Genomic DNA, 12467 nt, shown 5'->3' on the forward strand with positions numbered 1-12467 from the left:
GATAATGGAGTAAATAATTAAGCAATCAATTTGCCAACACCTAGAAGATAATAAGGTGATAAGTAACAGTCAGCATGGATTTGTCAAAAATAAATCATGTCAAACCAACCTAATAGCTTTCTTTGACAGGGTAACAAGCCTTGTGGATGGCGGAAAGTGGTAGATGTGGTATATCTTGACTTTAGTACGGCTTTTGATACTATCCTGCATGACCTTCTCATAAACAAACCAGGGAAACCCAACCTAGATGGAGCTACTATAAAGTGGGTGTATAACTGGTTGGAAAGACATTCCCAGACAGTAGTTATCAGTGGTTCACAGTCAAGCTGAAAGGGCATATCAAGTGGGGTCCTGCAGGGATCAGTTCTGGGTCCGGTTCTGTTCAATATCTTCGTTAGTGATTTATATAATGGTAGAGAGTACACTTACAAAGTTTGTGGACAATACCAAGCTAGGAGGGGTTGCAAGTGCTTTGGAGGACAGAATTAAAATTTAAAATGATCTGGACAAACTGGAGAAACAGTCTGAAGTAAATAGAACGAAATTCAATAAAGACAAATGCAATAAGGACAATCAATTGAATACATCCAAGATGGGAAATGACTGCCCAGGAAGGAACACTCTGGAAAGGAATCTGGAGGTCATAGTGGATCACAAACTAAATATGAGTGAACCGTGTAACGCTGTTGCAAAAAAAGCAAACATCATTCTGGGATGTATTAGCAGGAGTGTTGTCAGCAAGACACGAGAAGTAATTCTTCTGCTCTACTCTTCACTGATTAGGCCTCAACTGGAGTATTGTGTCCAGTTCTGGGTGCCACATTTCAGGAAAGATGTGGACAACTTGGAGAAAGTCTAGAGAAGAGCAACAAAAATGATTTAAGGTCTAGAAAACATGACCTATGAGGGAAGATTGAAAAAAATGGGTTTGTTTAGTCTGGAAAAGAGAAGACAGAGGGGGCACGATAACAGTTTTCAAGTACATAAAAGGTTGTTACAAGGGGGAGGGAGAAAAATTGTTCTCTTTAACCTCTGAGGATAGGACAAGAAGCAATGGGCTTAAATTGCAGCAAGGGCAGTTTAGGTTGGATATTAGGAAAAACTTCCTAACTACCAGGGTAGTTAAGAACTGGAATAAATTGACTAGGAGGTTATGGAATCTCCGTCATTGGAGATTTTTAAGAGCAGGTTAGATAAACGCCTGTCTAGATAATACTCAGTCCTGCCTTGAGTGCAGGGGACTGGATTAGAAGACCTCTTGATGTCCCTTGCAGTCCTAGGATTCTATGAGTCTATGGGAAACTTCTAGGTTACAGTTTAACTCTCTCAGGAGCACGCAATAGTTGTGAAGGATGTAATACACATAGACACTTTGCACAGATTCTAACGCCATTGCTCTTTTATACGTAACAGATAAACCACAAGAGAATACAGATCATATAGAACACAACAAACAATCTAAACATAATGGCCCTCACTAGCTCACCCTTGTTTTGGAAGTCCTTCAATGACTATTTCTGTTCAGGAAGATAGGCAGTGTCTCCTGCCTCATGAAGCTTATACATGCTGGTTTGCTTTTCCCTTCTAAAGTCTTTCCCCCAGCTTGCCTTCCTTTGCCCTTGACCATTCTGACCCCTTCCTTCCTCCTGCCCAGATTTCCTGGGTGTGGTATCCAATTTCGGCATTGTGACTCTGTGAGTGTATTTATATATCCCTGTACCTGGCTTTCAATTTTCTGTGTTTTGGTAACTTTCCACTGCTCCAAAAACCATTACCCTCAGAGATGATGGGTAAAATTGTTTTTCCCAGGAAACTAATATGTGGTCAAAGCAATCATTAAATGTATATGCCTATAGATAGTACCTATATGCCAAGCATGCCATGATCCCATTATGCGAGGGTGCTGTAAACATATGTAATCAATAGAACTGGTTGAAATTTTTTGACTCAGAATTTTCCCATCTCAATTGCTCAAAATTGAATTTTTTGGTGGATGTCACTAATATTTGTCAATGGGAACGTTCTAAACAAAATGTTTTGTTTCAATCAAAAATGTCAACATTTTTCATTTCTGCATTTCCAAATACATTTTTTTGAACTTTTTGTTCTGTGAAAAACTTTTGATATTTTGATCTTTCATCTTATTTTAGGATGAAAACAATTGTTGAAATATTGTAATAGCTTGTGCAATGGAAATTCTGTTTCCTGAACAGTTCTACTTATCAGTAATACAGACAAACTTTAAGACTAGCTGTGTGTGCAATTAGAAGATATAGAGTATTTTTGCTTATTTGTTTTTTTGTTAATGGAAACAATCAGATCAGCAGTAGTCTCAGCTACCCACCTCCCTAGACATCATCAGTTGGCAGTGTTCTGTAAACATCATGGCAGAAGTCCTCTCTTTCCAACTGTGTAGGAAAGAGCTCTCCCCTAAGCTCCCTTACCTGGTTAAAGCTCTCACTATTTTTCAGTCTTTGACATAATAGAGAATATTTTCTCCATCCAGCTTCATTTAAACCATTTTTTCTGAGTAAATCCAATAAACTAAGTGGCCATTTAGTTAAAAACCTCACAGGGTCAGAGCCCTCAATTCCTGCAGGAACTTTTACAGTTCTTAACATCATTGCTTCAGCTCTAGTTTTCTAGATCATTGATTTTCTTCAAGGCAGTTTGAAACTGCTCCTCTGGTGCCATTTGTGTTATAATCTATTGTGTGGAGAGTATCTTTTAGGTCTGATACACATTATTCCACACCAGAATGTGTCTCTGATAGTTCATTAGAGATGGCTTCTATTGCAGAGAGAACTGCATCAATTTTGATTTTGTTTTATTTAATTTATTTTTTCTCCCAGTGAGACAGAGCCTAATGCTGTAATTCCCTGAAGTCTGTTGAAAGGCCTGGAGAAAAAAAGTGGCATTATCTGCTATCTTTGTAGTCCTACAGCCAACTGTAGTCTCTCAGTCACATCGGTACAAAACTGGGCATTTCAGTAAGAGATTCACACAAATACTTCTGTCATTTCAGGATATGTGTGGGTCTGAATCAATTAACCCAAAATCTCAAAACAAAAAACCAAAGCTACAGTTTCACCTGGTTTTTGTGTGCAAAACCATTAATTTTCATGATTTAAATGCAATATCATAATTCAGTCCAGGTTCACTGTAAAATGCGTTAAAAATCTTGGTCTGCATATAGATTTTGTAATAAAGTCCTAAAACAGGAAGCTGATTTGAGTTGATGTGTTGTTGAAAACATTTAAAATATATCTAATCTAGTGCTGGGCTCCAAGCACCCCAATCTCTAGGGAAATTTAGATCCAAATCCTGTTTGTAGATGATCTTTAGAGGATGCATCTACTCAGCAAAAATAGGACCTATTATTCACCACCTTGCCAACCAATATAGGCAGCAACAATGGAAGCTGTAGTGTTGTCCAGAATCTACTATGTTTACACCCAAGTCGTGTCTATACATCAGTTACAACCAGTGATGCACTAAGTGATGAGTTACAGGCCCTATTATCGTCAGTGTAGATGAGACTACGGCAGAAAGCTTGAAAAGGAGTCAGTAGAGTGTTAGTATTATATTTTTTATTTTCCTAAATTACAGAAAAAAAGACAATAGACTAAGTCTAAAGATTTGCTTTTAAGCCTATGACAGAGCAACTGGTCTTATTCATTTCTTAATTTTGAATATTTATAGAGTTTATTAATTCCTTCATAGACTCACTAGAAGAGGAGAATGCTGGAAAGCACTACCTCCAAAGCAGACATGCTATCTGCACATCTGTGTGGCCATGTGTAGATTTACTCTGCAGCACTAAGTTACAAACATCCCTGAAACACACATGGCAAGCAGTAGCATCAAATTAGAAGGCAAAAAATATCAAGAAAGCAGAACAATTAATCTACCTGGGCAACACCATATTAGCCAATGGAGACCTCAAAAAGGAAGTGACATAAAGAGTAGGAAATGCATCCCAGCATTTACTAAACTCAACAATGTATAGAAATAAAAAAATGTTAAACAGCATCAGAACAAAACTCAGAATTTTCAATTCAAATGTAATCTCAGTGCTAGCACGTGGCTGTGAGAGCTGGAGAGCTACTAAAACATTAGACAGAAAACTAGAGGCGTTCAAAAATACATGCTTACAAAAGATTCGGGGCCTAGCTTGGAAAGACTTCATCACTGAAGAAGAGATCTGAGAAATCAGCAATGAGCAGCTTGCTTCCCTCAGACTCAAAAGGAAGTATTGGACATATTTGGGGCATGTACTCCAGATATCAATACACACGCTACTGCATGAAGCTGGCAAGTGGAAACCGACTGGTGTGAGGAAACAAGAGCACCCAAGAGAGACGTTAAGAAGAACACTTAACCAGGAGGGTAGAATAGTCGATCTCAATGCCCTAGAGCAAACGGAAGCAGCAGCAAATTACAAAGAGGAATGGAAGAGACTGGTTTCCACCCTGTGCACCAGCTTTGCCATGGGAAAGACATAGAATTAGGTTACTGAAATTTACTGCCCATTATTTCTTCCATATATTGAGTATATTGCATTTAAATGAGACAATGAGTTAACATCTGTATGTTACACAAAGGGAGAAGGCTGATAAATATTAATGACATTTGCTTCTTCATGTATCTTATGAATTTTTATGTATTCTCTCATCTAGGGGCATCATCATGCAATTTTCAAATAAATTATCACACAGATGCCATTTCAACCTTGAATTCCCATTTCACACATGGGCCCCTACTGAGGGAAAGCCAACAAAACACATTCACTTGGCTGGGAAGTACAATCATGACTATTCAGAGGCCTCTCTTCGACTCAGATAAGAGATTTTCTTGCATGCTTAGGGAACACTTGCAAACTGAATTATTTCTCCAAGCAAATAACCTTTCACCTAGCAGTGGAGTGATTCCTCAGTAAATTGCCTTTAGACTTCACACTAACTTCTTCATGTTGGGTGAGAGTCACCTCCAGCCAGAAGTCCAGCACAAGGTCTAGCCAAATAAAACTTATGTTTTATTTCAGAGGCTTAAGCGGGACTTTAGTGGTGAATCAATCTTGTGCTGGGCTCTGCTCAGAGGTAAAATTCACCCACACTTCTTGTGACATTACACTCCATATTCTTTATGAAAATATGCTTATGATATGGATACGACACAAATGAGATGTACTTTCTGCAAGATGGCTCATGTAAGATATCATTGGAAAGATTACGATTTACTGAATGTGATTATCCAATTTGTATGCATGTATCATTTCTGTATCTAAAGTTAGGAATAGGGACTATGTAACAATTACAACTGGGTATGTATTGGGAAGACACCCACCAGACGAAAGGCCATCAGATTTGAGGGGCCATATGAAAGGAACAACAAGACTGTGAAGATACTAATCTCTCTTCCTCCTGGGAGGCATCGTGGGATGTAACTGTGACACTACTAGATCAGGTGGTCTGATCACCTGATGCTAAATATTATCTTGGAGTATTTGTAACTTTCCACTAAAAGGGAAGGGGGGGGGGTGTCACATTTGGAAAACAAAGGATTCCCACCTTATGTAAATCTTATTTAAGGGTGGGGAGGAAGGCAAAGGGGACTCTCATCCATGCCTACCCAAGAAGAAAGACTGCTGAAAGTACCTGAAGGGACAAAGAAACCAACCTGAAGGGAAAGGCAGGGGTGAGTCCAGACTGAGACAGGGTCCAGTCTGTAAGAAAAACAACTGGAACTCTGAGCTACAGAAACTCTGCATTCCTGCCTAAATTCAACATTTAGGGTGAGAAATTACATTTCGTAACCTGTTTCTTTAGTGAATCAAGTTTAGTTTGCATGTTTTGTTTTATTTGCTTAGTAATCTGATTTGTTTTGTTTGCTATCTCTTTAACCACTTAAAATTCACCTTTTGTAGTTAATAAACTTATTTCTTATTTATAATATAATCCTAAGAACATAAGAATGGCCACACTGGGTCAGTCCAAAGGTCCATCCAGCCCAGTATCCTGTCTACGGACAGTGACCAATGCCAGATGTCCCAGAGGGAGTGAACCTAACAGGCAATGATCAAGTGATCTCTCTCCTGCCATTCATCTCCATTCTCTGACAAACAGAGGCTAGGGACACCATTACTTACCCATCCTGGCTAATAGCTATTAATGGAGTTAACCTCCATGAATTTATCTAGTTCTCTTTTAAACCCTGTTAGAGTCCTAGCCTTCACAACCTCCTGTGGCAAGGAGTTCCACAGGTTGACTGTGTGCTGTGTGAAGAAGAACTTCCTTTTATTTGTTTTAAACCTGCTGCCCATGAATTTCATTTGGTGGCCACTAGTTCTTATATTATGGGAACAAGTAAATAACTTTTCCTTATTCACTTTCTCCACACCATTCATGTTTTTATATACCTCTATCATATAAAACCTGTTTGTGCAATTCATAATGGGGGGGGAGGGGTAAGAGGCTGTGCATACCTTCTTCCACATTGAGGGAGGAGGATTTCATAATATACCTTTGGGTCTGCACTCCAAGGGAGGTGGACACCTGAGTGCTGGGGCAAGTCCCTTAAGCTGAGTCTTCCCAGAGCTGATCTCAGTGTCTGTGTTGTTTTTGCAGTTGGATGTGGCCATACCTGTGTGTGTGCTGGAGGAGGCTTAATAGCCTGGCTCAGCAAGACAGGTAAAAAGAGTGCCCAGGCTGGCAGAACAGGCGGGCTCAGTGGTATCTCAGCACATCATGTGGCATCTTAAAAGGGGAAACCCTTCACACTTCTAAAATATAAAATTATTCTTTTCCATCTCTCTCTTCTCTATTGCATTCCACTCAGTCGTAGAAGATGGGTAGAATAGCCTTATCTTTCCGAAACACAGCTAGAGTGCCCCTTTGTCATTCAGGTTCCTGACCAACCTAGTCTATTGTCAATCTATTATTTTTATGGGGGAGAGTGAAGATAGGATGAACCTCATCTGACTCCAGCTTGTGTTGAAAGGGACGTGTATAGTGTAAGATATGTGCACAGCCCAGGACCAGAGTCACACCCAAGTACATTTCAGGCCCTGGCAGCAGCTGAGGTTGAAGAAGCCTCAAATCTAGGTTTTTGTCGTGCTTACATGGCTGTTCGTAAGAGCCTTGGTGAAAAAAAGAGCTGAGGGGGAGGTCTAGACTTGTAAACCTGCTGATGGTGCTTTCTCTTCAGAACCAGGGTGTAAAAGCCCAGGGATTTTAGGGTTGTCCTAGTGCCCTTAAGTGAGTGTAGCGACTCATCTGTCTTTTCATTGAAGCGATTAGGCTTATCAAAGGGCAAGTCCTTGAGGATATTCTGCATTTCCTAGGGTACCCTGAAGCGTGAATCTAGGACTCTCACCTCATGACTATAGCTCGCTTGGCAAGAAGACTTAGCTACCAATTTGCCTTAATCAGGGAACACTTAGAATTGAGCCATGTCTTCCTTGTCCTTGAATTCCAGTTTGTCCTTGAATTCCAGAAACTTGGAATAATTTGTGAAATTTTGTTTTGCTCACAGGGCCTGGTAATTAGCAATTCTGAATTGAAGGCTGGTCAATGAAAATACCTTCCTTTCCAGAAGGTCAAGGCATTTAAGTGCCCTTGTCTGATGGAGTTGCTTTGGGGTGATGCAATGTGGTGCTTTCAGTGGCTGCCTGCACTATGAAGGAATTGGGCAGTGGGTGGGTAAATAACAACTCTGCCCCATTAACCAGAATAAAATAATATTTTCCAGCCCTTTTCGCTGTGGGGGCACAGCAGCCTGGAATATACAATGCTGCCTTGCCAGGTAACATAATGGCCTCATTTACTGGCAGAGCCATCTGGCTAGACGGTTGTAGAACATCCAGGAGTCTATGTTGCATGTCACTGATCTCATCAAGAGAGATCTCGAGCTCAGTTGCCACCCTCTACAACAGCTCCTAGTATTGCCTGTAGTCATCAGGCAGAGATGGAGATGATGGAGCAACTGTCTTATCTGCTGAGGAGGATGACACAGCTGTTTGAACCATTGTTAACATTGGATCCAACTCAATTTCCTCCTCCTTGTACTGTGGCAGGGCTGGGCAGTACTGCCCAGGGGAAGAGGGCAGGGCATCTACTGTACAGACTATGGGTTCCAGTAGGGACCGTGTGAAGGGTCTACTGGTTGGGGAAGTTCCCAGTGCACTGGGTTCCAATGTCTGGGAAGAGAGCAGCTCCAAGACCTTGAAGAGATTTTGTTCAGACTGGTCTCTCTTGGCGGGGGTGAAGGTTTGTCCGGAATATCCGACTCATCTGACAAAAAGGTAGGTTCAAGTTTCCCCAGTGGTGTTGTTGGAACCAGGGGAAGCATGCTCTAGCTCGTGGATGGGATGGGGAGAGATCCTTTACCATCGAGCTGGTTTCTTCTTGTGTCAAAATTTCCCAGAAGAGGACTGGACGCAAGAGAAAAATAAATTGCAGATAGAGCAAGGCAAAAATGTCCTCCGGTGAGATAAAGGTCTGTCCCAGAGTTTGAGGAGTCCTGGAGGTTGGGACCAATGAATCTGGTGCATCTAAGAAGACAGTGTTTGGTTGATTATTCCTGGAGTATGTCAGTACCATCTAATATGAGTCCAACATAAAACTTGCAGCTGGAGCTGGCAGATGCAAACTTTTGGCCTGTGAGTTGGTGTTGGAGCCGGACCCATTACCAACAGATCCTTTCTCCTTTGCACCTTCCCTTATCAATCAAAAGATTTGTGCAAACCTAATTCTTTGGGGGCATACACAAGAGAGCTCACCCGACTTGGATCAAAACAGGGAGAGATCTTTTTTTAAGAGACAAATCTTGATGGGATCCGTCCTTATTGCTGTGTCCCCTACTCTCATGAGAAGGTTTCTTGCCTTAATGGTTATGGTCCCTATACAGAGCTCATGCTTGAAGCAGTGCTGCTCCCCATCTGAAGCCACTGTACAGGGAGGTCTGCCTGGCCTCCATGAGATGTTTATGCAGATGGAGCTGTTCTCCCTGGGAGGAAGGAGTGATAAATTTCACACTTGGTGGTGAAATGAGCCTCCCCAGTGCAGTAAAGAGAGGGCTGATGTTCATCACTGATGGAGAAGGAGTGGGGGCAGGTGATACAGTTCTTGAATTTTGAGACTCTGGGCACAGTCTTTCTATGCAGGGAGTACTACAGTAATTGGTAAATGGACAGGAAATAAAGGATAGGAATAAGTGGTCAGTTTTCACAATAGAGAGAGGTAAATAGTGGTGTCCCCAAGGATCTGTACTGTGATCTGTGCTGGTCAACGTAGTCACAAATAATTTGGAAAAGAGATTAAATAGTGAAGTGGCAAAATTTGCAGACAATACAAAGTTACTCAAGATAGTTAAGTCCAAAGCTGACTGCGAAGAGTTATAAAAGGATCTCACTTATCTGGGTGTCTGGGCAACTAAATTGCAGATGAAATTCAATGTTGATAAATGCAAAATCATGCACACTGGAAAACATAATCCTAACTATACATATAAAATGATGGGGTCTAAATTAGCTGTTACCACTCAAAAAAGAGATCTTGGAGTCATGGATAGTTCTCTGAAAACATCTGTTCAATGTGCAGCGGCAGCCAAAAAAGCTAACAGAATGTATGGAACCCTTAGGAAAAAGATAGATAAGAAGTGTGACAAAGTTCCTCCTCTGCCTTGGTGGGTTCTGCGCTTTCTGGAGGATTTGCTCACCTCAGAGGTTTTCGGCAGTCCTCAGTTTGGCTCCTTTTGTTAGTGGCACAAACCTCTGCCGTTCATTCGGCTAACCTCATCGCTGGCCAGCATGGGGAAAAGGAGGAGAACAATCCCCCGCAGTCTCTGTTGGGCCACCTAATGGGTCAGGGGACAGACCAGAGACCTTCCCCTCTGGTGAGACCCACAGTCCAGATCAACTCCTCTTATATCAAATAGGGAGTTGGGAGAATGGGGGGAACCCAGGCCCGCCCTCTACTCTGGGTTCCAGCCCAGAGCCCTGTGGATTGCAGCTGTCTTTAATGTTTCCTGTAACAGCTGCATGACAGCTACAACTCCCTGGGCTACTTCCCCATGGCCTCCTCCCAACACGTTCTTTGTCCTCACCACTGGACCTTCCTCCTGATGTCTGATAACGCTTGTACTTCTCAGTCCTCCAGCAGTATGCCTACTCACTCTCAGCTTCTTGCGCCTCTTACTCCCAGCTCCTCACACGCCCCTCACTGACTGCAGTGAGGTCCTTTTTAAACCAGGTGCTCTGATTAGCCTGCCTGTCTTAATGGATTCTAGCAGCTTCTTAATTGGCTCCAGGTGTCCTAATTAGCCTGCCTGCCTTAATTGGTTCCAGCAAGTTCCTGATTGTTCTGGAACCACCCCTGTTACCTTACTCAGGGAAAAGGGACCTGCTTAATCTGAGGCTAATATATCTGCCTTCTATCTCCTGTAGCCATCTGGCCCGACCCTGTCACAGAAGACACAAAATATCATAATGCTATTATATAAATCCAATATATGCCCTCCTCTTCAATACTGCTTGCAGTTCTGGTTGCCCATCTCAAAAAAGATATATTAGAATTGGAAAAGAGAAGATAAATGAAAAGAATTAGGGATCTGGAGCAGCTTCCATATGAGGAGAGGTTAAAAAGATTGGGACTGTTCATCTTAAAAAAAGAGATGACTAAGGGGGGATATGATAGAGGTCTAAAATCACGAATAGTATGGAGAACGTGAATAAGGAAGTGTTATTTACCCCTCAAATTACACAAGAACTTGGAGTCACCTAATGAAATTAATAGGCAACAGGTTTAAAACAAACATAAGAAAGTACCTCGTCACACAACACCTGGTCAACCCATGGAACTCGTTGCCAAGGGATGTTGTGAAGGCCAAAAATGTAACTGAGTCCAAAAAAGATTTAGATGAGTTTACATAGGATAGGTCCATCAATGGCTATTTGGCAAGATGGTAAGGGACACAACCCCATGCTCTGGGTGTTCCTAAACCTGCCAAAAACTGGGACTGGACAACAGGGGAAGGATCACTTGAAATTGCCCTGTTTTGTTCATACCCTCTGAAGCATCTGGTACAGTCCACTGTCAGAAGCTAGGACACTGGGCTAGATGGACCACTGGTCTGACCCAGTATGGTCTTTCTTATGGTCTTGTGACTATAAACACCAAAAATCTAAAAGCACTAATAATACTAAATACTAAAAATATGTACAATATATATATTTACAGATTAGGAGACATATGAGGATCATTTGAACACAGAGGATTCCAACTCTGGCCATGTGGCAGTAAGAAGGAACTGGAAAGGCATGGTTCAGAGCATGAGGAGAACCACCACACATGTGCAGATCAATGGACACTATTTGCTGGAAAATTCTGATCCCAGGTGCGTGGTGCACATGTGTAAACCACATATAAAATACACATAGGGACCAAGCCTTGAAGAACCACGAGAAGTACCAGGTTCAATTCCCACAGATGACCCAAGCCTGGAGTGTTATTACTTAAGGAAACAAGTTTCTAAGGAGTCATAAGAAGTGGTGAGAAGAAGTGATGGGGATATATTTTAACAGTTTGACACTGTCCTTTAAACTATCCTGTTAACCTTTTGGTTCTCAGGCATTACAATAAACAATCTTTAAACAATGATCTCAGGAAAATGTATTCTCAGCCTTCAACAGTCATTTAATAGAATATTATTAGCTCTTTCTGCTCTGATCCTGGCAGATGATGAACACCTGCTGCAAGATGCTGAGTGCCACCAACACACATCATGTCACATTGGATGCTCAGTGTGTCTCGGGAGTAGGCCTTTAATAAATCGATAACCACTGTGCATAATCATGAGGGAAGTCAGGTCTCTGCTTCTTTGTTTCATTCCTTAAAGCTACATCCTATCTTCTCTATCTCATACAATTTTGTTTTGTGCTTAAAGAAATAACTCTTTAATCTGAAATAATCACTTAACACAGATTCCTGAATAAACTGTAGGGAGGTGCACGGCCCTACACCATGTCAGCAGAATTATAATCACAAGACCTGAAAAACACTACATATCACCACATGCCAGCAAGCAGGATTATACCAGGCCTGTATCCAAATTAATCATTCAGTTTTAGTTTTTAATCAATGAGAAACGTGCAGAGCAGGCAACAGAGAACCTGCATTTAAAGGGCTGATCTCTCTCTAATATCTGTAATCGCCCTCTAAATACATGAACTTGTACAGAAGACATTGAATCAGACTGCTGTATTTGTACCATGATGCTTTCAAATGCACAATGGGACTAAAGGAGAGGAGTGGAAGCTGAATAACTAAGAAACTGTGCTAACAGCCATAGTACATTAAATGTAATCATGACCTTCCAGCCAATTAAATAATGACCATCTATGGCCAGATCCAATACTTAATCTGATGGGTAATTATTTTTGTGACACAGAACTTTCTGTATCCTCTGAA

The sequence above is a fragment of the Malaclemys terrapin genome, chromosome 3 (genome assembly GCF_027887155.1).
Source record: "Malaclemys terrapin pileata isolate rMalTer1 chromosome 3, rMalTer1.hap1, whole genome shotgun sequence".
Lineage (NCBI taxonomy): Eukaryota > Metazoa > Chordata > Testudines > Emydidae > Malaclemys > Malaclemys terrapin.